General features: G+C 44.7%; 1 pseudogene; it reads right to left on the bottom strand.

The window, feature by feature from the left end:
- Window positions 1-5,971: 5,971 nt before the first annotated feature.
- On the bottom strand, window positions 5,972-12,410 carry LOC100978688 (G protein-coupled receptor kinase 6-like; annotated as a pseudogene).
- Window positions 12,411-26,186: the final 13,776 nt, after the last annotated feature.

Here is a 26,186-nt window from a genome sequence, read left to right as displayed (position 1 = left end):
TTACCATTTCAGCCCTGTGCCACCACTACAAAGACACTACCGCACCACTGACACCCCAGGCTCCTGGGCCACTACCAAGCATTTTGCCTACTCCTGCTTGGGGCTGAGGGGCTTGCTGGCCTCTGACCAAAGCTCTCTCTACGGTTTCAAGCAGAATCTGGGAGCTGCAGTATTAATAGCAGGGAGGGCCTGCACCAGCCCAGGATTCCCACGCCTCTCCAGGAGCACTGGTGATTCATTTTACTCCCAGGCTCGCTCTTATCCCAGGAGAACAAGAGCCTGATTCCCAGATTCCAGATCCGATTCCCTGAGATGAGAATATTCCTGAAGCCCCTGGACTGTGCATGGCTTTCATTTGACAATCTCGAACACATACCTTTGTCTTTATCCTCTCTGATCCCCTTCTGCCACAGCTCCTCCTGCTTGCCCACCTCCCCCAAACAAGATCATTCCCTTGAGTCACTCTCATATCTGACATTACACCTCGACTCTTGTACCCAGCACACTGTATTGCAATGATCTGCTTCTTTCTCTGTTTCTTAGTCCTTTCAGGGAGCACCTTCAGTGCAGAATATGTCTCCAGCACCTAAAGAGCTGGCGCTGAGAAGGTCCTCAATCATTGTCGGTTGCAGGGGATCTGGCCACCTGGGATCCAGCTCTGTGGTGCAAATGGGAGGAAGGGAGGCAGAGCCAGGTTTCCCATCCTCAAACCGCCCAACCCCACCTCCCACCTCCCACCCTCAGTTGGAGCCTAAGGTGACAAGGGGCTGTTGCTCCTACCTTGCTATGTCACAATTTTCTAACTAACCAGAGCCTGTCCCCTCAGATGAATGTGTGGGAGGGAGAACAGCCCGAGTGAGGAGGCCCTCCGAGCATTCCTGACCAGCTGGGGATCCTGGCGGGACGGATCCTCCACAGGAGCGTTTTTCTAGGGTGTGTTCTATGGAACGCTGGACCTGTGATGTGCTCCGGGAATAAAAGGTTCAGAGGTTGCTTTTGGGAAATGCCGCTTCCTACAAACCTGTCTGTCCCTGTTGTAGCTTCACGGTACACCCTGCAGCACGAAATGTGAATTGTAAAACAGTAAAAACAAAACATTAACAGCGGGGGACATTCCTCTGCTGACCCCAAAGTTCAGCAGGTGCGGGACAGGGGAGGGGCGGGCTCTCTTGTCTGCATCAGGCTTGGGGAGCCATCTCCGCCTCGGGGCTCGCAGACAGGGCTTCTCTGCCAAAGCAGCACCTCGGGGCGTGTTCTCCCACCCATCTGTGTTCAGGCATCCCTTCCCTCGCATCTGGATTTTGTTTAGGCCTATTTGCAATTCCTTAAAAAAAAAAAAAATCTAAGAAATAGTTGGAGCCTGAAAGAGAGCTGGCCAATGACACGCCCCGTTGGGGCATTACCGCATCGGTGAGTGGCTGCCCTGAGGCGATGGCTGCGTTTCCGGGGCACCGCCGTGCGCCGGTGCCCACGCGTACCAGGCTTCAGGAGAGCACTCGGGAAGCGCGGGGGGTCGCGTGCCCTTGGCCGGAGGCCTGGTCGCCCGCTGGCCTCGCCATTCTCGGCTCCGCTGCTGTTGCCTGCGCACCTGTGGCGGAGCAAGCCTGCCTCCAGGGCAGCCTCACTGCCGGGATCCTGGGCAGACCTCCCACGTGATAACCGTGATCACGGTGTTGATGCTCACTCTGGGGCAACAGTGCTCACGTGTTCTCGTAATTGGGCTGAGTAGCCCTTCCTTCAAAGTCAGCCCCGGTCCCCTTGCCCTGTGCAGCCCTCTCTGCCGGACCCTGCCCGCATTAAATCTCCCCTTAACCTCTAAAATGCTCATTGCCAGCGCCCTTCGTTTGGTATTTGTAGCAGATACTGTCTCCTGCTGTAGCGCCATGTCTGTTCCCCCTTTCTACCATGATATAAAACCTCCTGATTTTTAGCTGGGCGCATGGTTCTGGAATCATGACTATGTTCCCAATTCCCTTGCAACTAGATGTGACTAAGTTCTGGCCAATGGGATGGTCATGTTCTACTTCCAGGAAGTGTCCCTAAAATAAGGGAATATGTCTTTTTAGGTCCCTTCCTCTCTCCAGCTGTCTGGAATGGAGCTACCATGTCTGGTGCCCAAGCAGCCAGCTCTGACCCAGAGGTAACATATTATGGATTGTGGAGCCACAGGATGGAGTAGCCTGGGTCTGATGGTTCTGTTAGTCAAGGCTAGTCAAAGAAGCAGGACCAACAGGAAATACATATGTTTATGTATGTATATGTTATGTATATGCTATGTATACACATACACACACACACAGATACACAGAGAGACAGAGAGAGAGTTAAGAAAGTGGATCATGTGATTGTGGGGCTGGCAAGTTCAAAATCTGCAGACCCACAGAAGAGCTGATGTTGCAGCTCAAGTCTGAAGGCAATTTGGAGGCAGAATTCCCACTTCTTCAGGGGACCTCAGTCTTTTCTCTTAAAGCCTTTTACTGATTGAATGAGGCCCACCCACATTATGAAGGGTCATTTGCTTTACTCAAAGTTTACTGATTTAAATGTTAATCACATAAAAAAAACCTTCACATCAATGCTGGTGGGTGATTGAAGGTGGTAAGCAAGGAGTGCCAAGGTCAAATTTGGATTTCAGAAAAATCTCTCTGAAACCAGTGATGGGTAGAGGAGAGTGAGATTGTAATCAGAGAGTCCAGTTAAGGGTTGATGTATAAAGATAGGTAGAAGATAGATACAAAGGGACAGTGATGGTGGGAAGAGGAGAACTGAACAGCACATTGGCAGGAGGAATAAGGAAGAGGGAAAACCGAGGGAGAATCCCAAGTGTCTCATTTGAGAGGCTTAGGGGGATGATGATGTCACCAACTAAAGTCGAGAATGCAGCTGATTTCCCCTTTTGTGGTGGTGAGCCTGGTGCAGCATGAAACAATTCATTTGCTTTTAGGCATGTTGAGTTTTATCTGCCTTTGAGACATCCACACAGGGATTCCAGCAGGCAGTCTGATATGCTAGCATGGAGCTCAAGTCTGGTTGGAATCCAGATTTCTATGTCTGTTTCCATCCAGCAATTAAATTTCCAAGAGCAGTGAACCTTCCCATCACACTTGCATGTCTCGGTCCTAGATCTTCCAAACACGCATGACTATTTGCTTTTGTTTTCCTTTTTGGCCATTGTTATCCCAATAAGATCAATTTCAGAAAGGATGTAGGCACCATTGAGGACCCCTTGCTGCACGATAAAGACCCAACTGTAATTCATAACAGACATGAATCGTATTCTACTGTTCTGGGGGTCTAATTTTTTTTTTTTTAAATTCAGAATCTTTGAATCTCTCCCCCAAAGACCTAAGACTAGCTTGAATGTTAGAAGGATCTGTCTCTGGGCTGTATGGAGAAGTGTGGCTGCTATTTGAGAGCAGATTCTCATGGAAAAAACATTTTTCCCCTATGGAATTTTCTTCCATGAGTCTAAACCCATCCTGGCTCAGGGCCCTCCCAGTCTCCTGCACTGAGCAAGCAGGTAGGGAGAGAACAAAGAGGGGTGGTCTGGAGTTTTAGGATCTGCATTTGAATCTCTCCTCTTGATTTGTGACCTTGGGCAAGGCTCTGCCAATCTCTTGTTACCTAGCACCTGGTCTATGCCAGGTCCCAGAGCTTTTTGAGTTCTATCTGGCCTCAGCATCCACATTGGACAAAAAGGGTAAATATTCCTGCCATGCAGGGTTATTATGACAAATGCAATGAAATAATAAATGTGGAAGGGCTTCTCACAGTGCCTGCCTCAGAGCGGAAAGTCAATAAATACTAGGGCATTCTGTGTCTGAAAATTTCACCTCTAATTATTCTCTTTTCCTTCCCAATTATACAAAACAGCAGCAGCAGTAACAGCGACCACAAAATGCACTCCAAGATACTTCTAACCATTTCTTGCTGGGGGAACGTTTGCATCCTTGGTTAGTTAGTCAAAAATTTTGTGTTCCTCCCATGTCAGAAGCCCCTGGATCTTGTGTGAAGCTGTGCATTCCCTGATTAGTTTGTTTCTGTCCTTCTGTGGCTTGTTCTAAAGGGCTTTGCTGCTGCCTTCATCTGGGGAAATTCACACACTAATGCAGTGGTATCTCATCCCAATCTATTAGGTGTGACAACTACTGGCAAGAAATAGATTTGTGTTTAATTCTTTGTTGCCCAGCAGGGACCTCTATCACCCAAAGGGAAACAGCCGTCTATCTACGAAGCTGTGATCTCCCCTACAAGCAAGAGAACTCAATTGCCAGGAGGTCTTTGCTTTTTCTGGCTTCCAGGGAATGCAGAAATTTCAAGGAGCCACTATTGGGCTCTTTCCCTATAGGATGTTGGGCCAGGCAACAGAACAAACCTCCTGAGGTACTTCTACCTGGGAATGCCCTCCTGAGGCTGATGGCAGCCCTCTGATGAAGATACTATAGTATTTATTTTTTGTACATGCTGGTGATCATCCAGTGTACATCTCTGCTTAGTGAACCTTCATGAACTGGAGGCTAAATGTTCTCATCCTGCATTGATAGAACCACGTAGGCTGGTTCCAGGCTGTTTTCTGTGCAACACTCAACATGACAATAATAATGATGATGATGCTAATGATGATTGTAAAATCCACAGTAGTTGCCATTTATTGCCCTATTTGGCTTGTAAGACTTGGCAGATCACAGTGACATACACACACACACACACACACACACTCTCTCTCTCTCTCTACTGTGTGCCAGGGACTGGACAAAGCACTCTGCATGCATTATAACACTTTTCCTAACAATCCTGTAGCAGGCAGCAGTAGCATCCCTGCTTTATAACTAAGGAAGCTAGAGTTCAAAGAGGTGAAGAACTTGCCTTGAAGTTCAAGGCCATACAGCCCAAAGTGGCAGAATCAGACCTGTACCCAAGTCCATCTGCACAAAGCTGGCGCTTCCACTCTGTACAACACGGTGTGTTTCCAGTGGGCTGTGACTCTCTGGTGGTGGAACCAGCCTTGTCAATTGCTGTCTGCCACATCCAGTCTGACCTGGCTGCCTGAGCATTCTCCCACCCCACGGGCAGCAGTGGCTCTTGCTGCCAGGGCTCCAGGGCATGGGCAGCGGATGGGAGGGAAGGAAGGCCAGCTGTGCAGCTCTGCCGAGCTGAGAGGCGGGGTGCCTATTGATTGACTGAAATTCGATTTGTTGACACAAACTGCCAGCATTTCACAGTGATGAAAGGATGGCCCACCAACCTCATAACAAGCAGAGATTTCCCTGAGGGTCACCAGAGCTGCTGATGTGGCTCCTTTGTGAGGAGAAGAAAGCAATCAGGAGAATGGGTGAGGTTATTGGGTCTTATTGCTTCCCTCAGCTCCTGCACACACTGAGTGCTGCGCGGCGTGGGATTTCAGGCTCCCTGTCCTACGTGCTGCGGATTCTGTTTGCGCCTCTTCCACTGCAAAAAGCCAGCTGGGGGACAAACAGCTCATATACGCTGACTCCAAGCATATGGAGAATGCACACACAGATTTAGGGCACCAAAAGAAACCTGCAGGTGGAACCAGCTTTAGCAGACTTTAAAAATAACAAGATCATTGGAGTATAAATACAAATCCATGAATGCACGAGGCACACCCGTCTCTCCTTTGCTTTCTCCATCCCTTTTTATGTTTTGTCACATTAAAAATATTTAGACTGGTTTGATTTCAAAGATCTATTCAGGTAAGCTGGCCAACTACACATGTCTATACAGATGGGCAGGGGAGGAAGAGGAGAGGAGGGATGTTCTGTGAGGACGGCATTGGTTTAGCAAGTGTTTATCAAAATCTGGAATATGCACAGCAGAAGGGGTGGGTGTATGAGGGGGATGGTTTAGCAAGTGTTTATCGAAATCTGGAATATGCACAGCAGTAGGGGTGGGTGTATGAGGGGGAGAGGTAAGAAAATGTCAGGAATAATGTCACCTTATATTGTATAAGTGGGTTTTTGCAGCAAAATATACATAACATAAAATTTACCATTTAACCATTTTAAGTACACAGTTCAAGAACATTAAGTACTTTCACATTATGTATGGCGCAGCCATCACCACCATCCACACCATCCATCTTCAGAACATTTTTATCTTCCCCAACTGAAACTCTGCCCTCATTAAACAATATCTCCCTATTCCCACTGCCCCCAGCTCCCGACAACCAACATTCTACTTTCTGTCTCTATGAATTTCACTACTTTAGGTGCCTCATATAAGTGAAATCACGAAGCATTTGTCCTTTTTTTTTTTTTTTTTGCTGGGCACATGTGTCTAGTGTTATGAGAGGAGTTGGGAATGTTTGAGGGTTGGCCAGGGATGCCCCACCCCCTCCTAGGGGCTGGGCTTGGGCGTTTCTGAAACGTCCCTGAAAGCATCAGGGACCAGGCCCTGGGAGCTGGAAGGTAGAGGCAGACCTATCTGGGCCGGCCGGGGCAGTGGGCTGATGGGTCTCACAGCCGGCCCAATCTCTGGCCACTTTGGCACAGGCCTAGGGGATATACAGGCCCCAGATCCAGCTCTGACAAGTACTGAGAAGGGACAGCTTTAGTCCCCAGAGGGCAGAAGCCTGAGTCCAGGGCAGCAGGGGCAGGCACAAGTCTTACTCAGAGGCTAGGGGTGGTCAGCACCGTGCTGAAGGCTCAGGGGTGTGACCCTCAGCCATCCAAGCTGGGTCGGAGGAGCCTTAAGTTTGGCAGTGGCTCCTCTGCCAGCTCCCGCTCTCCCAGCCAGGGCTGGCTGCCCCCAGGAGCCAAGGCGGGGGCGCCAGGTCTGTGGCAGGAACTAAGAATGCCCTGGTCACTATATACATTGGTACAAACACATAAATACAGAAAGCCCCGAGCTCCACGGAGAAGAGCTGAAGGGACGCACCTTTGTCCCAGGGATGGCCCAGGCCCTGCCAAACTCAGGCAGGCCAGGGGCTGAGGGGGCAGAGGACACTGGGGACAGTTCCGTCTGTGTTCCCCAGGCCACAACTTGAGCGGACAATGGGGAAGTCCACTGTGCAAAACTGTAAAAGGCACTCGGAGTAGCTGCTACCGCCAACTGCCCGTGGGGGCCTCTGGCTGGGGGCTAGAGGCGGGTAGGGAGCTCTTCCTTGCTGTCACCGCAGTTTCCACAGCAATCCTTTGGCGACTGAAGAGTCTCTGCAGCAGTCCCTTGCAGGTGGCTGGCCCTTCCAGTCCAGGTCTGGGGGAACTGAGCCATCCAGCCCAAAGACATTCAGCTCCTGGAAGCACTCAGTCTCCACCATCCCGTTCTGCCAGGGGATGGGCACGCTGCCTGTGGCAAACTTCTGGTAGAAGTCTTGGTCGGTAGGCTCCAGCTCCACACCCTTGACCCTAGAGAACTGTTCAATGTCCAGAACATCCTTGCAGCAAATGGCCCGAGGGTCAGGCTTGAAGGGCGGCTCCAGCATGCCGGCTCCCACCCGCCTGAAGTTCAGCTTCTTCAAGAGGGGGTGCTCCTTCACTTCGCGGGCACTGCCCCCACGACACCCCAGGCGTTCAGCGGGGTCCTTGCAGAGGAGCTGTGAGCGGAGTGAGCAGGCCTGCGGGGAAAAGCGCTCGGAATACTCCTCGGGGTCCTCCTTCACCAGCCGCTCCACCTCCTCCCGCTTGATCTTCTTCTTCCTCTGCTGGAAGGGCAACTGGCCTGCAATCATCTCCTACGGGAGGCAGCCTAGCGCCCAACAGTCAGAGCTGAAAGTGTACGGTTCATTCTTCACCACCTCTGGAGCCATGTAGCTCATGGTGCCCACACGGCCTTTGATGGTCTGGCCCTCGGGCACGTGCACAGCCAGTCCCAGGTCGGAGACGAGGATGTGGCCGTGGCCATCCAGCGAGATGTTCCTGGCTTCAGGTCCCTGTACACTCTGCGCTCCCGGTGCAGGTCCTCCAGACCGCAAGCAGATCTCGGGACGTAGAAGACGGCCTGCGCTTCGGGGAAGCCAGCCCGGCCCATGTGGCAGATGTGGAAATTGAGGTCGCCCCCGTTCATCAGCGTCAGCACCAGGCACAGCGCCTCCTTGGTCTCACAGGTGTAGGCCAAGCTCACTATAAATCTACTGTTCACTTTCTCCAGGATCTGCTTCTCGTTCAGCGCCATGGCCTCCCCTTTCTGCTTCTTGATCCGCTTTTTCTCTAGCTTCTTGAAGGCGTACATCTTGCCTGTGGCCCGCACCTGGCAGGCGCACACCTCCCCAAAGCCACCTTTGCCCAGGACTCGGTACTGCCTGAAGGTATTTTTGGTCACTGGCTGCCTTTCCAGCCACTTCCACTGCAGGAAACGGTTGAAGTAGATGCTGTTGAGGTAGTCGGCAAAAGGGGCCATGCTCAGGTACCCGTGGGTCACCCGGGTGAGTTCCTGGGAGAGTTCTTTGCAGGGCCCCTGCTCCAGCCGCTGGGTGCAGTTCGTCGCCAGCTGCCGGGGAGGACCTCAGGGATGGGGTCAGGAAGCTGTGGCTCAGGAAATTCTGCATTAGCCGCCGCCCACATGCCTTCCGCTTCTCATCCGGGGTCGCTTCATACTCGGCCATCCCATCCTGGAAGGCGATGCAACGGCTCAGCTCCGGCCTGGTGGCACAGAACTCTCAGAACAGCAGGCGCCCGATGGGCTGCCGCTCGCACAGGCTGTGATAGTCACGTTCCAGACTGAGCCGCAGCTCTTCGCACTGGCTGATGTGGGGGAACTGGAGCATCTGCCGCCATTTCTTGCTTTTGCCTTTGCGATTTCCACCGCCACCTTCCCGGGCCTTGAGGAGCACCGTGTCCGCTACGATGTTCCCGAGCTCCATGGGCCGCGCTGCCGGCCGGGATCGCGCGCCAGTGCCGAGGCCGGATGGCGATCGGCGCGGCTCTGCTCGGCTCGCAGCGCGGCGGCTGCCACCCACTCCCCCACCTCTCCCGCCCCGCCTCCCCAGCCATCGCCTGCGTTTGTCCTTCTGTGACGGGCTTATTTCACTAAGCATAATGTTCTCAAGGGCCATCCGTGTGGTAGTATGTGTTGGAATTTCCTTCCCTTTAAAGGCTCAGTAATATTCCATTCTATGGCTAGGCCACATTTTGTTTATTCATCATCGGTTGATGAACACTTGGGATGCTTCCATCTTTTGCCCATTGTGAATACTGCTACTATGAACATGAGTGTATAAGGATCTGCCTGAGATCCTGCTTTCAATTTCAGGAGATAATTTCCAGAAGTGGGACTGCTGGATCATACAGTAATTCTGTTTAATTTTTTTGAGGAATTGCTGTAACTTTTTTTCTACAGTAGCTTCATCATTTTACTATTTTACATACCCACCCGCAATGTGAAAGTGTTCCAATTTCTCCACGTCCTTGTCCACACTTGTTATTTTCTGGGTTTTCTTTCTGGTTCTTTTTTTTTTCCATAATAGTCATTCTAATGGGTGTGAAAAGGTGTCTCATTGTAGTTTTCATTTGCATTTCCCTAATGATTGGCGATGTTGAGCATCTTTTCATGTGCTTATCGGCCATTTGTATATCATCTTTGGAGAGATGTCTATTTAAGTTCTTTGTCCATTTTTAATTGAGTTGTTTTTACTGTTATGTTGCTTTTTATTTTTATAATGGCTAGGTTTAGAGTTGTGGATTTACCCCATTTTGTGGAGAAAATGAAGGTCATGGAAGTTCAGGACCTTGCCTGATGTCTCCCAGTTGGGTGGGACTGAAGTGCAGCCTTTTGGCTTCTTTTTTTTTTTTTTTCCGTATTTTTCTTTTCTTTTATTATTATTATACTTTAAGTTTTAGGGTACATGTGCACAACGTGCAGGTTTGTATGGCATATGTATACATGTGCCATGTTGGTGTGCTGCACCCATTAACTCATCAGCCTTTTGGCTTCTGACCCTGTCTTTCTCCTCTGCTCATGCTGTCTACTCCCAGATGGCGAGATGTGGTTCACACCTTTCAGACTTCACATTTGACTTAGGAACAATACAGGATGACGTAAAAGATGTGTCAAATGAAGGTTACAGAAGATGAATTTTATGGACATTCAGAAAAAGGGGCCTGCTGTATGGGTCATTTGGGAAGATTCTGTGACAAACGGGAACCAGAGGTGAACATTAAAAAATAGTGTGATAGCAGCTAACGTCAAACTCAATGGGGAAAAACTGAAAGCTTTCCCTCTAAGATCTAAGATCTAAGAGCTTGCCCTCTAAGGCAAGGATGTCCACGCTCACCACTTCTATTCAACATAGTGCTAGAAATCATAGCCAGAACAATGAGACAAGAAAAAGAAAGACATCCAAGTTGGAAAGGAAGAAGTAAAATTATCCCTATTTGAAATGGATGATATGGTTGTATACATAGAAACCCCTAAAGACTCAACCAAAAACTGTTACAGCTAATAAATACATTCAGTAAAGTTGCAGGATATAAAATCAATATATGCAAATCAGGTGCATTTCTATACATAAACAGTTAGCTGACAAGGAAATCAAGAAAATAATCCCATTCACAAAAAAGATGAGAATACTTAAAAATAAATTTAACCAAAGAGATGAAACACTTGTACACTGAAAATTGTAACAACGATGAAGGAAGTTAAAGAAGATACAGATAAGTGGAAAGATACCCATGTTGACTGAAATAATTAATATTGTTGAAATGTCTAAACTACCCAAACTGATTTACAGATGCAAAGCAATCCCTATCAAAATCCCAATGATGTCCTTTACAGAAATAGAAAAAACTACTCTAAAGTTCATATGCAGCCAGGTACAGTGGCTCTCACCTCTAATTCCAGCATTTTGGGAGGCCAAAGTGGGTGGCTCACTTGAGGTCAGGAGTTTGAGACCAGCCTGGCAAACATGGTAAAACCCCACCTCTGCTAAAAATAGAAAAGTTAGCTGGGCACGGTGGCAGATGCCTGTAATCCCAACTACTTGGGGGGCTGAGGGAGGAGAATCACTTGAACCTGGGAGGCAGAGGTTGCTGTGAGCCGAGATTGCTGGACTGCACTCCAGCCTGGGCCACAGAGCAAGACTCTGTCAAAAAAAAAAAAAAAAAAAAAAATCATATGGAACTACAAAAGACCCAAGTAGCCAAAGCAATCTTGAGCAAGAAGAACAAAGCTGGAGGCATTACCCGCTCTGATTTCAAAATATATTACAAAGTTATAGTAACCAAAATAACATGTACTGGCGTAAAAACAGACACATAGAACAATGGAAAAGAACAGAAAGCCCAGAAATAACTCACACATGTGGTCAACAAATCTTCAACAAAAGTGCCAAGAATATATAATGGGGAAAAGTCTCTTCAATAAGTGGTGTTGAGAAAACTGGATATCCCCAGGCAAGAAAATGAAACTGTATCTTTATCTTACACCATACATAAAGATGAACTCAAAGAGACTGAAACATAGCCCTGAAACTGTAAAAACTCCCAGAAGAAAATATAGGGGAAAAGCTTCATAAAACTAGTCTTGGCAATGACGGTTTGGATATGAAACCAAAAGCACAAAGGAACAAGTGAGACATCAAACTAAAAAGTTTCTGCACAGCAAAACAATCAACAGCAACAAAAAGCAACCTACAGAATGGGAGAAAATATTTGCAAGCCATACACATTAATATCCACAATATATGAGTAACTAGTACAACTCAAAAGAAAAAAATAAAACTGGATTAAAAAGTAGACAGAGGAGTTGAGCAGACATTTTTCCCAACAAGACATACAAATAACTAACAGGTACATGAAAAGATGTTCAACATCACTAATCATCAGGGAAGTGATAATCAAAACCACTATGAGATGTCACTTCACACCTGTTAGGATGGCTATTATCAGAAAGACAAGAGATAACAAATATTGGTGAAGATGTGGAGCAAAGAAAACCCTTGTCCATGGTCGATGGGAATGTAAATTGGTAGAGGCATCATGGAAAACAATATGGAAGTTTCTCAAAAAAAAAAGGAAAAATAGAACCACCATGTGATCAGCAATCCCATTGTGAGGTCTATATCCAAAGGAAATGAAATCAGTATCTTAAAGAGATATCTGTTCCTTGCAGCATTATTCACCATAGCCAAGATACAGAAATCACCTAAATGTCCATTGACAGATGAATGGATAAAGAAAATGTTGCATATACATATGCAATGAAATATTATTCAGCCTTTAAAAAGAAGGAAATTCTGTTACTTGTGACAACATAAACCTGAAATCCAAAAATGTCAAACTCATAGAAACAGAGAGTAGAATAGTCGTTACCAGAGGCTGAGTGGGGAGGGATATGGGAAGATGTTGGTCAAAGGGTATGAGCGAGGTCTGTTATGTAAGGTAAATAAGGTCTGGAGAACTACGTACAACAATGTGACTACAGTTTATAATATTGCAGACTTGAAATTTGCCAAGAAGTTAGCTGTTAAGTGTTCTCACCAAATCAAAAAATGATAATGATGTGAGGTGATGAACGCATTAATTTGCTTGATTGTTGTGGACAGTTTACAACATACACATATATTGAATCACTGAATTGTATACCTTAAATATATACAATTTTTAATTGTCAACTATACTTCAATAATGTTGGAGAGAAAGAATAGTGTGAAATATTTTATATAAATGTATTAGCTTCTTAGGGTTGCCATAATGAAAGTACTTCAAATTGGGTGGCTTAAAACAACAGAAATTTAATTTCTCACAGTTCTGGAGGCTGGAAGTCCAAAATCAAGGTGTTGGCATGACCATGTTCCCTCTGAAACCTGTAGGGGATTCCATGCCTCTGCTAGCTTCTGGTGGTTTGTGGGTAATCTTTGGCATTTCTTGGCTTGCAGCTGCATAACCTCAGTCTCTGCCTCTGTTGTCACATGGCATTCTCCCTGTGTGTGTCTCTGTTTTCACAGGGCTGTCTTTCATTCTTCTTTTCTTGTTTTTGTTTGTTTTTTGGTTTTTTTAAGACAGAGTCTTGCTCTGTTGCCCTGGCTAGAGTGCAGTGGTGCAATCTCAGCTCGCTGCAACCTCTGCCTCCCAGGTTCAGGTGATTCTCTTGCCTCAGCCTCCCGAGTAGCTGGGATTACAAGTGCCTGCCACCGCGCCCAACTAATTTTTTTGTATTTTTAGTAGAGACTGGGTTTCACCATCTTGGCCAGGCTGGTCTCAAACTCCTGACCTCATGATTCACTCACCTTGGCCTCCCAAAGTGTTGGGATTACAGGCGTGAGCCACCGTGCCCAGCCCGTGGCTGTCTTTCTGTAAGGACATCAGTCATGTCAGACCAGGGCCCACCCTACTCCAGTATGACCTCATCTTAATTTAAGTATACATTTGCAACAATCCTGTTTCCTAATGAAGTCAGTTCTGAGGTACTGAGAGTGAAGATTTCAACATCTCTTTCTTGCACGGGGAGGGGAGACTGATTTAGCCCCTACCAATAAGAGAAAAAATACTATAGCACAGTCTGGATGTAGTGATTTCTTTCTACAGTCCACACACACACACACACACACACACACACACACACACAGAGCTGATGCAAGCACATGCTGTCAATGCAAAGGAAAAAGACAGATGTCTCCCTACGCCTTTCTAAGCTTTTATATATTATACCCCACATTGTCAGCTCTAAAATCCTGTATCTAATACATTTATCTATCTAATAGATTTTTTAGATCTAATACATTTATTTATTTGGTAATAAATAAATAATAAATTTACCAACTGTCTTGGTGAAAAGGAGTGCATGCTGGATGACGGATGAGGCCTTGAATAATGGCCTTCCCTGCCACTATGGCCACTCTCCACTCAAGGATCTATTGTACAAGCATTGGGGTGGCTGGGGACAGAGATGACTGACTGACATCTACCAGCCAGTTAGCCGGTTCCTCCGTCTACCTGCTTAGTGAGCGTCCTGTCTGTGCCAAATCTTCTCTAGTGGCAATGATGTGAGACACAAAGATCTGCACATTTTGTGGCCACTTTCAACAGTTCATCTACATGCTTCTTCCCAGACCACTTTGTCTCTGATCATCTAAACTTGCCCCTTCTAAACCCCAGACCAAGACCAGCCAAGTTATTTGCCACTACATGGAAGTCCATATATATCCTTATCTCATACCACTTCTGGCATACAAAGTGGACAAACAAGAATACTGCTCACAGCTCTACCCTCTAGGAGGGTTTCCCCTCATCACTGTCCTTTAGGGCCACCACTGAGTTGAGTGGTAGTGTTGACAGCTGCCCATTCTCAGGCAGCAGAGTATCTGAACCAATCTATCCATGAACCAGGAATGAGCTGTGTTGTTCCTCCTTCATCAGTGAATCATAGAGTTCCCTCACTCCTGCCCCCATATTTATAGATGTGAGCTGAGAGACATGTCAGGACAGCAGAGGTAGGTGACATGGAGCCCTGGGCCACCCTATACCCTCTGGACTTGCTCAGATCTGGTCCTGAATATACCATTTCCATCATACCTTACCACCTTGTTGGATCTGACAATGTCCAGCTCGTAATAGGAAACTCCTATCATATAATCACTTGATGTCCCACTTTCAGGTGCTTGATCTCTCTTGACCCCTTATCACATCAGAAGCTGTTTTTTTTGAGTAGTGAGTAATTAAACAATAAATAGTCTCTTGAATGGAGTAGACATGCCTTTCTCCAGAACCCTACCCATTCTGTACTGCAAATCTATTAGGGTTTGTCCAAGATTTCCTATAGCATCCTTTCCTACCATGGATACCCCGAGCACTGTTGGATCTATTGAATTATATGGCCTCAACAGCAGAGTATGTTGTCCTGAAGCCTAGAATTTCTTCAGTTTTCTTATGCTTTGGGTTCCACTCAAAACTGGTAGACTTCTAATGACCCAAGAAATGAGTCAAAGAAATAATCTCAAGTGCAATATTGGCTGCCTCCTAAAATCCAAAGTCACCCACCAAACAATATACCTTTTCATAGGGGTAATTGTTTACCTTAGGATGCTGCAAACCATGGGACTCCTAAAATCTTCATCAATATGGCAGGACTTTTATACTGTAAATGATTTACGTTTCACCTTCATGTGTTTTACTATGACATCCAGAGTACCGGCCACTTTCTGTTCACCAAGTCCAATTAGCATAATGTCAACAACATAGTATACCAGCATGATATGTCAAGGTGACAGAGAGAAAGAGAATACATATAGCCTTGGGGAAAGACAGTGAATGTGTACTCAAATCCTTTCTTAATGAGACAGAACTGATCTTGACCATCCTTCCTGAGGAGGTTTGAAGATGACTTGTTTGCCAGATGGATAGCCACAACTTAGGAACCAAAGGCTGTGCTGCTCTGTTCCAGTAAAGATACCACATCCAATTAGGTAGCTACATACAATTGGGACTGCAACTTAGATAACGTTCCGGTAGTCTGCTGTTATTCATGAAAATCCATCTGTTTTTTGCAGAGACCATGTAGATGGATTGAATGGGGATATGATGAGGATGACCACCCCTGCATTTGCTAAGTTCTTGGGAGTGGCATCGATCTCAGCCATTCCACTGGAATAGGGTTTTGCTTTGATTTGCTTTCTTTGGTGGGAATGGGCACTTTCTGGGTTTCCATTTGTTTCTTCCTTCCTGGTTCTTATTTCACAGGTTAGGAAACAAAACATGAGGGGTCTACCAGCTGCTCAGTCTATCCTTTCCAATTGAGCACACTGGAACTGAGGAAGCAAAGACAGGGTGAGCCCTAACACCCTCATCATCACTGCTGAGCCTGCCTTGACAAGAACTCCATTTATCACCCGCCTCCATAATAGCCCATTCTAACTAGCTGTCATCATGGCATTTCAGGTTCTGCTGATGTCATTGTAAGGTTAGACCCTGTATACCCTGAAAAATCTGTATATTTCCATTTTCTTAGTGTAAAGTTACACAGGTCCCTTTGGGGGAAGGTTTGTGGCACTGCAGGGTTTTTTTTTCAAGTGGGCCCGGCCTCCCCTTCAATCACTAGGCCAAGGGCCCGAGAACTGACTCAAATCTGGGAGCTAGGTGAGGGATTATCATTTTTCTTTTTGGCAGCAGACATCAGATTTCAGCTTACCTTCTCTTAATATTTTTTCTGGTTACAAAAGTCAAGAAATATTCACAGTGGGTACTCACCCATCTTTCTTCTAGAAATGCCCTATGTGTACAGGACCCTGGCTGGCACGTTGGCCTTGCTGCCATATGGTAGTCATATTCACTTTGTGGTAGTCATATTCACTTTGATGGCAAATGCTGCGACTTGGCCTCTGCTACTCCAAAATATCTTCATCTTCAGTAATATTAGAGAGGTCAGTTCTGTGGCAGCATTTCCTACTGTGAACCATAGACCACGGAAGACAATCACTAGTGAGATTCCCAACAATGCTGGTGGCCCCTCACCAGTGAGTTTCTTGTTTTTGTATAAAGGGCATGTCCTCTTGGCCTCACAGGGAACAAGATCAGGGTCTCTGGTCTTGCATAATAAACCCTCCCTGGACTGTCTGACTCCTTCCTCAATACCATGCCATGGCAAATATGGCATCTTTCCCCCAGGGAAAGATGATAAGGCTGTCATCTTATCCAAGCTTCAAGAAACCTCTGACCAGCATTATTAGGATAGGCACAATTGTCCTTTTGAGGACAGTGAATTATAGGATAGAGTCAGTAGACCTTCCCTAGTCAATCTTATGTATAATACCCACACCTCCTGACCCAAAACTCTCAAGATCCGCCCCCTATGTGTTTCTCTGACTTCTCCTGGTAAGAATTAGGCCCTTCAACTCCTGATGAGTAAACCAGTCATCAAATACTTGGTGAAGAGCTTTCATCAACTGCCTTTGCAATGGGACTTCATTTCCTTCTCTGGGGTTTTGCAGATAATGGACCTTAACTAGTGGGCTGAAGGCAATGAGGGGATGTGAGGATGCATCTTGTGAAGGACAAAAGTCATCCTGTAAGTAGTCCCCTCAGGTGAGGACTTCCTGTGGTACCCAGGTAATGGAAAACCACAAATCTGACTGGAGGTCTCGACATCCTTTATAGCAGTAGACCAAATACTAGCTACATCTACCAACACTTCCAAAAGTTTTTATGGAACAAACAGAGACAAATACCAAATGCCAAGTAACCAAGTTACAACACCTCACTTCCTTTAGGCGGTGCTGTCAGAAGCATGGTTCAATTCTCACTTTCAAGTTTGAGGTAACTCTAGACCCACGCCCTGCCCTCCAAAACTGTAGAAAAAATACTGCGAAAGATGTCTTCTTCATGTTCCTCAAGGTAGTTATTCTCACCCAGAGAGCGGCAAGTACTTGGAATCTTCCTGATATTTTTTTCTCCTCCAGAGTTTTAGTGATGAAAGATGTTGGGAGAACACAGAATGCTAAGCCCCACAAATCTTGCTGGAGAGATCTCCTAGAGAAATCAGAATCTTTCAAGATTGTTTTAGAGAAATATGCTACCACTCTGACTCCATTCTAACAACTCCTCTGTGACCCAGCTGGCCTGACAAACTAAATCATGATACTCTGCAAAACATACCCTTTCACACATGAATGCCCACGGCAATGTTTCCTAACCATTCATGAGTCATAAAACCTATGGCAGAAACCATTCTACGTGTTCACCAAAACATTTCATTTTCCCTCTGGGCACCAGGAAAACTTTTTTTTTTTTTTTAACTTTTTCTAATCTAAGTGAGGCTATGTAAGGAGTTCTGCATAATAAAATGTGGGCAAAATTGATGTCAGCCACTTCCAGATCATGCCCTTAAAGTGTCCTACAGAATTATCATCCACACTCTATGTCTGTTACCATTAGCTGTCAGGATGCAGAGTATCAAAAAAGGACTTTAACTTATTTATTTATTTTTTGAGACGAAGTATCACTTTGTCACCCAGGCTGGAATGCTGTAGCATGATCACAGCTCACTGCAACCTTGACCTCCCAGGCTCAAGCTATCCTCCCACCTCAGCCTCCAAAGTAGCTGACACTACAGTCGCATGCCACCACTCCCGGCTAATGTTTGTATTTTTTATAAAGAGGAGGTTTCACCATGTTGCCTAAGCTGGCCTTGAACTCCTGGGCTCGAGTGATCTGCCTGTCTTGGCCTCCCAAAGTGCTGGATTACAGGCATGAGCCACCATGCCCAGCCCAAATGAAGAACTTGGAGTCCATGGTGAAAGGCAGAACCTCCCCAACTCAACTGAGCTGGTCATGAGTGAAAAGTACATCTTTAAGCCACACCTTTCAAATGGGTCAGCAAATTTGATAAATTTGGCAAATTTCAGCTATTCCCACCCACTACGTATACCTCTCTTACAATTTATAGTAAGGGAATTAGCACTTTCTATGGGAATTTAAAAGGTGTTAAAATATATACTGGTGGGAAAGAAATTTAAGAAAAAGTGGTGGTTCTTAATGGTTTAAGAACCTTAATGGTCAAACATTTCTAAGAATGCTTGCCCCTGGGTAATATTTCTAACTGGTCAAGTCACAATTATTACAGAATGGATCTCCCCAGTATCAATTGCTTCCCTATAGCTTCTATGTGCAGCATATTTATGCCCTGAGTGTATAATGTCTGGCCGTAATGACAGGAAAGGTTGGATTCTAGGGGTGGAATACATCAAATCGCTAGGATGTCACCAAGCCCCACTGTGTGGGTTAAATGCTACAGGCAGAGGGTTGTGCCACCCATTCCCCACCTTCCCTAACTCCCATCCTACCCAAAGCTTCAGCCAAAAGCAAGAAAATGCTTCCCACATGGCCACAGGCTGAAGTGCAGCCCCTCGGTGGCCAGAAGTCACTCACATGCAGGCAAAGATGATGTTAACAATACAAAGAATCAGAAAAAGACTGAATTCCTGAGATCAATCTGTTTGGCTTCAAAAGCTAGAATCTCAAAAGTCTATCTCCTGCTGACTTTATTTTTCTTTCAACTTTTCAATGCCATTGCTCCTGCCTGAACAAAAGACAAGAAAGTCCAGTCTCATCCCAGAATAGACAGAGCTCTACACCACTGCGGGACTAGAGATTATTCCTCATGCTGGGCAGGGCAGGGTAGAAAGAATAGAACCCATCAAAGCAAGAGGTGGCTAATTCCCCCAACAAAACTAAATTAACAATATTAGCCCAAGTGAGGAAGCTGAATCTTCTCAGAGTGTTAAACAGTTTGTTCTGTTTTCTATATTAAAGACCCAAGTGTAGTTTATTGTTTTTATGGAGTTAAGTGAATTCACATGTTAAATTTAAAAGGTTGGGGGAGACAGGAGATTTTGTTTGTTTCTAGTATTATTTGGCAGAGTATAAAAGTCCCTGGACTTAGAATTGGAAGGCTTGGCCTCAAATCCACACCCTTCCTGGTACCAGCCCAGTGCCCCTGGGCAATCACTCAACCCATCTCCTTCATTGGCGGTTGTGGCAGCCCTTCTCAAGCAGCGTTGAGAGACCTTAGCTCCCTAACCCAGTGGTTCTCCAACTAGCGAGTGCTCAGAATCACCTGGAGCGTTGGTTAAAACAGCACTGGGACCAATCCCGAGTAGTCCTGGAATACAGCCTGAAAATTTGCCTTTCCAGCAAGTCCCCAGCCTGGCTGAATGCCATTCCCAGCCCACCCACCCCTGGCTCCGCTTTCTTTTGTACTAGCTGATATCGGAAATTCCACCATCAAGAGCCCCAACCCAATTTAGCTGGGAAGCTTTACTCTTATTAAAAGGTACATACACAAAACAATATTAGCAGTTAGACTATATCTTTCACATCTTATCCTTCTTTATCATTCCCGTGTCTCCCTTGCTGTATTGCGTGCACAAGTTCACATGTTTGAGGAATGAAACTTCAAACATAGTCTGTACCAAGAGGCTTTACTCTTTTCTTTTTCCTCTCTCCCCCTTTCCCCTAGAGCTTGGTCAAGATGTCCTAATGGTCTAAAATGTCAAAAGAAAACTAGATGAGGAAAAAGTAATAGAAAATAACTCTATTATAAGCTTCCTTATAGTTCAGATTCATCTCTTTCTTGTAAGAACCACCCACCAGTTCCTACTCAGAGACTCAAGGATACTCCTGTTCCTCAGTTGGTTCACGATAAAAACACTGAAGATTTACATCAATCGAAGGGTTTCTGTTACCATTCACATGGGCCTTCCCAAATACTAGTGAAACGGAGGTAGTCATTACCCATCAAAAAAACACTCACCAAGAAGGGCCAGACTCCCACACATGGATCCCAGAAGTCAGGGAGAGAGTGAGTGTGGAGGCCTACCTCCTCCCAACCTGCTCACCCACAGAGCCACTCCATGGCAAAGGAACAGTAGCTCAGAGGCTGCCCGCACTGCCCCCACTGCAGAGGTTTAAGGAAATCTCCCAGTAGTATGTTTTATGTTGGAAGACCCTGAGATAAAGCCCATACTTCAGTCTGTATTTGTCCTCCCACAAAATGAAGAGTGCTTGTCCATGAGACCAGCCCACGTCTAATTCGGCAGGACACAGCGTGCAGAGAGCCTCGAGCAGGCAGTCCACTGCTGACTCCTTTCCAGGGGCCTTTCCCCGAGAGGCAAAGCTTTCTCCCAGGGAGTCCCCACTTTCAGCCCTGTCAGCATGCCCAGTGTCTGCACTCTGCAGGGCCCCGTTCTGTCCCATTACGCAAGTTGGTTTTCAGCGGCTATGGGGAAAGTCACACACGATTGTGCCAAAGTGAACAAATGTTGGCGACCTGGGGAAAAGCAGCAGCTGCACATCCTGAAGTGTTGGGTCTTCGAAGGAAGCCTCGTCTAACCAGAGAAGCCATCACTCTCCTCCTCCAGCAATTTCTGGTATAGAAAATCGTCTTATCGTGTTACCCCCTTTTCCCTGTTGTAAATCCACGCTGGTGAGCCCAGGGCTCTCCCTAGCTCTATACACTGCCTGGCATGGTGCCATGCAGCTAACTAAGTGTGTTGGAACATAGCGCTGTCCACCATTCAGTTCTTTTAACAAGCACTATGGAGCTCTTATAAGTGGCTTAAAAACACTCACATCTACCCCAAAATCACTTTAAAATAATTCACTCCATCACAGCCTCAGCCAGAGCATGCTCCAGCCCTCCCACAGACTTTCACAGCCTCCCTAGACTCCCCTAATTCCAACTCAACAGGGACCACAAAGACACTGTTTATAGAGCATTTTGGCTTCTCGCCCTGTGGCCCACAGCCATTGATGCAACAGCAATTTAATCAAGCGATAATCTAGTTAAGTCCAACTTGCCACTAGGACACTAAAAAGCCCTTATTTAAGGTCAGTGATAATGGTGATGACAAGAATCCTGGGTGTCTGTCATTTCAGATTATCAAGTGACACCTTTACATTGATCTCATTTAACCCTCACAAGGACCCTGAGGCAGGGTTAACTTTTCGACCCCATTTACAGAGAAGTAAATGACTGAGAGAACAGACAACCAGCCCTGAGGCCCAGTGCCTGCCTGCGAGGTGAGCCAATGGCCTGTCCTGAGCCCTCCCTCCGGCCACCCCTGGTCACACACACCGCCCACCCTGCTGGGCGGGGGACAAGCACTATGGACAAAACTGCCTACGGCACAAGTCCATGAAACCGGATCACCCAGGACTTGGCGCGGAGGTGGGGAGGGGAACAGCACATACTTCTCTACCATGGTGCCAATACTTCTACAAGCTTCTTCTGCGGCTTCCCTGAATGCTGGCTCAGGGTAAGCGATTTTCACAAAATCAGCCTAATAAAGGGGAAAGACAAAACCAAAAGGGAATTTGATGGGAAGCTTTCTTCCAGGATCTGGGGGTGAAAATGAAAACTGGGTTTTAAGATGTGCCATTGGCTTGGCCTATGCATTTCCATTACTGACTTTTTCCTAAGCGAGTAAAGCAAAGCAGCTGCTTTCTGAACATTTATTTAATTCTGTTATTCCTTGAAACCAAGTTTGTTTCTTTCCAAAAAAAATAATTTTATTAACTTTGTTTCAGAAAAGTTTTTCTCCTTCAAATATAAACACCAAGCAAATTCTTCCTAACCCTTTATTAAATCAAAAGAGCAGACACTGGTTTCAAATATTCTACAACTTTCTGGCTAAAATTCTTTGCAGTATGGTTCTCACAGGTTAACCTAGCTCCAGAAAACAACTCTTAGAGGCTTGTTTTCTTTAACTGACACATAGTATAGTTTCAAAACTCATTTAACTACACTTTAGTCTTTAACTACATTCTAGTCTTTGTGCAGAAAACAAAGGCACAGTCTCTTTAGTCCTTTTAATAAAATATGAGTTCAGTCTCCATGTAATACTGTGTACAACTACTACTGCTGCTGCTACTTAAGTCATTAGAAATTAAAATGAGCAACAATTTTTTTAAAAAGATAAAATGATGTAAAACTAAATTTTCATTTTCATGTCAATTGTAACAAAAAGCAGAGAAACTACAAAACACTACATATTTTATTTGCCAAGAAGATGTGTGACTATAACATGAAATAAAATCACAAGGTAAAATTTCCTGATTTTATTATCAAATAGTTTTTAATGCCAAAACATTTAAATCCATAGTTTGGTATATTTGTTGTAAGAATTGGTAACGATAAAATAACATTAGTACCAAAGTATCTGAAAAATGAGTTACATAAATTTACATTTTTTTTTACAAATTACTAATCTACATGTTGTGAATTTATAATCAATATTAAAATTCAAAACACTAGCATGCACATTAACAACTAATTTCTAATAGTGATGAGGAAAACAGTTCCGTTACATAAAAACTGTGTTGAAAACAAAGAAAACAAAATGACTATTTAGTGAAAAAGTTTATAAAACGATTGCCTTATAATAGTACTAACATTACTGGTAGGTAACATCTCAAAAATTCAAAAAGGAGAAAGGTTCTTTTTTACCCGGAGAACTACATATATAAATCACATAGTTTTTTTTTTTTAAGTTTTCAAAATGAGATATTATACATAATATTAAAAATGTCAAAATAAGATAAGATATAGGGCAGAAAAGTTAAAATATTTTAGTGAAGACCACAAGCAAAAATGTAGAAAAAAATCCTAGAATACTGATTAAGATGAAGACTAAGACAACAAATACACAGTGAATTCTGGGATTTGTGACAGCCATGCCAACAGTCACCCCTCAGTATCAGTGGGCAATGGTTAGATCTTCCTACAGATACCCAAATCCACAGATGCTCAAGTCTCTGATATAAAATGGTGTAGTACTTGCATATAACCGACGCACAGCACACCCCATACATCAAATCATATAACTGACACACAGCACAACCCTTACACTGAATCATCTCTAGATTACTTGTAATACCTAATGAATGTAAATAATATGTAGATAGCTGTTACACTGTATTGTTTCATGGAACAGCGACAAGGAAAAAAGTCTGTACGTGTTCAGTACCGATGCAATTTTTTTTTCCAGATATTTTTGATCCAAGGTTGGTTGACTCTACAGATGCCCGAATCTGGAGGGTTGACTGTACTTGAATAGTGAAATTCACTGACACAGATTTTCCTTTTCTGATTTCTGTGACACAATCAGGTGAACAGGGTATGAAACCTCGTTTTGGCAGTGCGTTTCCACAGCTCCCCCATCATTCAAAGACACATTTCCTATGCACATACGGGAGGCACAGAACAAAAACCCAGTACAACAGAACTACCCAGAGCCTGCAACTTCACTCCAGGGAAAAACCCTTTACAGTAAGATACTTTATTGGCTTCCTTAAGAGCGGGAAGCTTGTGGTGAACATATAATCATCTGAAAGGTGTTAATGCTCAAGTCAGGTGTATGGGTGGAAGGAAATTTTCCAAAAAAGGAAAAAAAATAAAGATGGGGATGAGTTATGCTGGGTGAAAGAAGTCAGTCAAAGGTATACAGGATTCCACCTATGTGACATTCTAGAAAAGGCAAAACTATAGGGAGAGAGAACAGATTAGTGGTCGCCAGAGGTTAGCGGGGAGTGTTGGGTGTGACTATAAAGGAGATTTTTGGGGGTTGATGGAATAGCTTTGTATCCTGATTGTGGTGGGGGGTTGCACAAATTTTATACGAGTTAAAATTCATAGAACTGTACCATCCTCCAAAAGAAGTCAATTTTACAGAATAATAATTTTAAAAACAAGTACATTTTTTTTTAAAGATGGAAAGGCTAACAAACTTTGCAACCTTTCCAGGTAAGGGTCCATGAGACCTGAGCAGCCAGCCAGCCCTGAAATGGTTAGAACAGCAGGAAGAAGGGGGAACTCGACAGATACCCTGCCTGGGCTGGCAGCCCAGCTGCACCACACGCTGGCCAGCTGACAGCGGGCACATCCCTTCATCACCCAGTGCCTTTCTTCCCTCTTGTGAAAAGGGAGATATGCTGAGAAGGTTACCTCAGCTCATCCAGGGAAAGCTTCTTCAGCTAACTAAGCTGTAGAAAGGGCCTACAGCCTAAATTTTCAAAAACAAGTTAATGCCAGAATATAAACTCCATGAAGTAAGAGATTGTGTCGGTTTCATTCCTGCGTGTATCCCTGGTGCCTAGACAGTGTCTGGCACACAGTAGGTGCTCAACATTGACTGAATGTGAGGGAAAAACCTATGTAGTTCAATACTATGTAGACAAGATCATAAATGATCACTATTTAAATTGTGTGTGCTGTTTTCCTTGACATGAGTAACCAAGAGTCGGCTCCTTCAGGCTGATAGAAAATCCTGCTTCCTGGAAATGAGCAAATCGAAGAGATATCTGCACTTCCATGGTTGTTGCAGCTCTCTTCACAACATCCAAGATTAGGAAGCAACCCAAGTGTCCATGAACAGATGAATGGACAAAGAAAATGTGGTACTTACAATAGAGTGCTATTCAGCTATAAAAAAGAATGAGATTATGGCCAGGCGTGGTGGCTCACACCTGTAATCCCAGCACTTTGGGAGGCAGAGGCGGGTGGATCATGAGGTCAGGAGATCGAGACCATCCTGGAAAACATGGTGAAACCCTGTCTCTATTAAAAATGCAAAAAAAATTAGTTGGGCATGGTGGCGCATGTCTGTAGTCCCACCTACTCGGGAGGCTGAGACAGGGGAACTGCTTGGAACTCAGGAGGTGGAAGTTGAGCTGCGACTGCACCATTGTACTCTAGCCTGGGCAACAAGAATAAAACTCCATCTCAAAAAAAAAAAAAAAAAAAAAAAAAAGAATGAGATTGTGTCATTTGCAACAACATGGATGGTCATTAAGTGAAATAAGTCAGGCACAGAAAGACAAACATCGCATGTTCTCACTCATTTGTGGGACCTAAAAATACACAGAATTGAATCATGGCAATAAAGAGTAGAAGGATGGTTACCAGAAAATGGGTAGGGTAGCAGGGTGGTATGGGGGAGGTGGGGATGGTTAATGGGTACAAAAAAACACGAAGATTGAGTAAGGCCTACTATTCGATAGCACAACAGGGTGACTACAGTCGATAATAATTTAATTGTAGATTTTAAAATAACTAAAAGAGTATAATTGGATTGTTTGTAACACAAAGGATGCTTGAGGGGATGGACACCCCATTTTCCCTGATGTAATTATTATACATTGTATGCCTCTATCAAAACATCTCATGTACCTCATGAATATATACATGTACCCACAAAAATTAAAAATAAAAAAAGAAAAAGAAAATTTTGCTATCTCAGCAATGGATTTCCTAGTTGGTGAAGAGATCTAGGTATACACTTCTATTTCAAATTTAAAATGTTAAAAAAAAAAGTCTTTACAATCATTTTGATGTGAAAACTTGGTTTTTAATTAAAAAAAAAAAGCATTCCTGAAAAGGTTTATTAAAACTGGTTTTCACACCTCTTATGAAAAAGAAGTGGCTCACACTTATAATCCCAGCACTTTGGGAGGCCGAGGCAGGAGGTTCACTTGGGGCTAGGAGTTCAAGACCAGCCCAGGTAACACAGGGAGACCCTGTCTCTATTAAAAAAAAAAAAAAAAGAAAGAAAAAGGAATTTTGTTGTAAATGCACACATAAAGTGTTCTTAGAATTTTGGGAGAAGCTTTCATAAATAAAGAATCTCTGTCAAATGAATATATATGTAAATATATATTACCCAAATATAGCAAATATTTGCCATATTAGTAATCATTCATTCATTATATATTACAGGTATATTTTATTAAATATACATATTA

The sequence above is a fragment of the Pan paniscus genome, chromosome 14 (assembly GCF_029289425.2).
Source record: "Pan paniscus chromosome 14, NHGRI_mPanPan1-v2.0_pri, whole genome shotgun sequence".
NCBI classification, from domain to species: Eukaryota; Metazoa; Chordata; class Mammalia; order Primates; family Hominidae; genus Pan; species Pan paniscus.
Note: the sequence above shows the minus strand (reverse complement) of the source record. Positions and strands in the feature narration are given on the sequence as shown.